Raw genomic sequence first — 2,712 nt, 5'->3', positions numbered from 1 at the left:
TTTGTTTTTACTCTTGAGGTCGTTAGAGGATTTGTTCCTCAGGGGTCCCATGGGGTTGGGAGGAGCCGCTGGCTCCTTTCTTTTACCAGCTCCATTCATGTGAGGATAAGTCAAAGGTCCTGCTCGACCATTGTTGGCTCTTCTTGGAAGCATGGAGGAAATGATTCCTCCGTGTTGACCCTCCTCTTTATAGACTGGACACTGGCTCAAGTCCATCTGGTGGGGTCTCCTCAGCTTCCTTGATCAAGAGGCCAGATGACCCACCACCATTACAGGACATTTTGCGTGATGCTCATAGTCCCTGGGAACTAATCGACCCAGGAGGGCAAGGAGCAAAAAGTGTCCTTTGAATCCCTCTTTAGTATATAGTATAGATCTCAAGGTATGTCTGTTAAATATCCAAGAAGGTTAGTTCCACCATTCTGGCATTTTTAATTACTGTGTGTCTTGCAGATAAATCTTGGATAATGACCAGTTGGTCTCAAATAAACCTTATCTAGAGATATATTTCTTGATCTGTTATGTATAATTTGTCAGTAGATTGTAGGAATAATATGGTTCCCACTGGTTTTCGTGACTAGCTAGGCATTGTTTCTCTCTTGTATCGTCTCACCCCTCTATCATGGTTTTCTCACTTAAGGTGTCACCACTTCCCCCCCTTTCTTCCTTACTAATACCCTTGCTCCCATAATCCTACCTCTGTTGAGTTTCTTCTTTCTCCTTATTTTTTATGAGTGTTTGTGCATGGGCACAAGTTGCAGGAGTCCACTATTCCTTTCCACCACGTGAGTCCCAGGAATCTAAGTCAAGACTTCAAGTTTGGCAGCAAGTGCCTTTACCCACTGAGCCATCTCACTGGCCCCCAAACACCAAATTTAAGAATTTGCCCAGGGTCACGGGGGAGATTTGGTCCTCATATATGACATCCTGTATCTCTATCTGTTCATATAATACACACACATACACACATGTGATCTAGTAACACACAGGGCCAGATGAGTGTGTCCATGTGTTTATTCTCATATAAGAAAGATATTTGCTTTTCAAAAAGAAATAGAAGAAGGATAAATAATAAGTATGGGAGGCAAGGGATAGAGATGAACATAAGATTTTCAGGCTATCCATTTTTTAAACAGTGCCATTCCCATTAGGATATCTTCATGAACTGAATTAAACTCTCAGATTCATAAATCTACCTGTATTTGGCATAAGTCAGATGAATGGGATTACAGAATAGAAACTACCACTTGCCAGCAAGGCAGCATTTAGTGTTTTCATTCCACAAGTTTCCTTGCAGCAAATCAAAGAACTGTATAAACACCTAGACAGCAGCTATTCTCTGTAGTCTCCCAAGTGATCACCCAAAGCAACAGGATTTACAGCAGGCAGATGTGGAACCTAAGCTAGGTTAACAGCCTTGTGGCCCAGAGAAAGTATGTTTTTCAATAATTCCATAACCATAGCTGCCCGGGCTCTGCATGAGAAGCCATGTTAGCAGCCACCACACTAAAGGAAATCCAAGGCTACGTTTATGGCTGCAACAGTAATTTCTGGTTTATTTAGAGTGGCTACCAATCCAGATACTATTAACTAATCAGGTGGTACGTCTTGCCTTGCCAGGAAGCCGAACAACATGAGTTTGATCCCCAGTACACCCATGTGGGAGGAGAGAGTGAATTTCTGAAGTTGTCCTCTGACCTCCACATGCGCACTTTGGCATATGCATGAACGTGTGCCTGCATGTGTGTGTGCATACGTGTGTGCGCATAAGTGCATACCCACTCACAAATAAATAAATAAATAATCATTTTTTAAAAAGTTGTGAGGCTGGGTGTGGTGTCATACACATGTAACCCCAGAACTAGGAGTGCTGAGACAGGAAGATTGTGTGTTTGAAGCTAGCCTAAGCTCCATAGTGAGTTTCTGTCCAAGATGGGCTGTAGTGTGAGACACCATTTCCAAACATAAAGAAAAAAATTATAATAAAATATTAACAAAACTCTAAAGCCCCCAGTGTCAGGCCAAAATAAGTTTTAAAAAGCATACAAAAAAAGAGATTAAAAATCAGGATCTCTGGGCCAATGAGATGGCTCACTAGGTAAAAGCTCGTGCTGTGCAAGCACAAGTGCCTGAGTTCAATTCCTGTGACCCATGGTGGAAGGAAAGAACTGACCTCTGAAAGTTGTCCTCTGAACTCCTCATGTAAGCCATGGCATTCAGGTACATTCACTGTATATACACACACAAACACACTCATAATAACTAATAAAAATGGGCCATTCTTTTTCACAGCGAAATATCTAGTCAATATAGAAAGAAATAGGCTTTTTTGAGCCATGGGCTTACTATATAGCCCGGGTTGTACTAGAACTGACTATATAGATGAGGTTGGTTTTAAACTTAAGGATATCCTCCCAAGTGCTTGGATTACAGTTTTCCACCATACCTGACATGAGAAGAATTATTTTAAAACCAATTTGAATTACTGTAATAATTAATTCAAGGATCTCAACAAATGTTGAAAACATTTTTAAACAAAAAAAATCACAGGACTCAATACTCATCTTTCATTAATAACTTTAAACATTAATGGGCTGAACTCCCCAGTCAAAAGACACAGACTATATGAATGGAAGAAGAAACAAAACCCATCTTTTTGTTGTCTGCAAGAAACTCATCTCACTTTCAAGGACAGACACTATCTCAAAGTGA

Source organism: Nannospalax galili, unplaced genomic scaffold (assembly GCF_000622305.1).
Source record: "Nannospalax galili isolate Female #2095 unplaced genomic scaffold, S.galili_v1.0 scaffold270, whole genome shotgun sequence".
Taxonomy (NCBI): domain Eukaryota; kingdom Metazoa; phylum Chordata; class Mammalia; order Rodentia; family Spalacidae; genus Nannospalax; species Nannospalax galili.
This window is presented reverse-complemented; position numbering follows the sequence as displayed.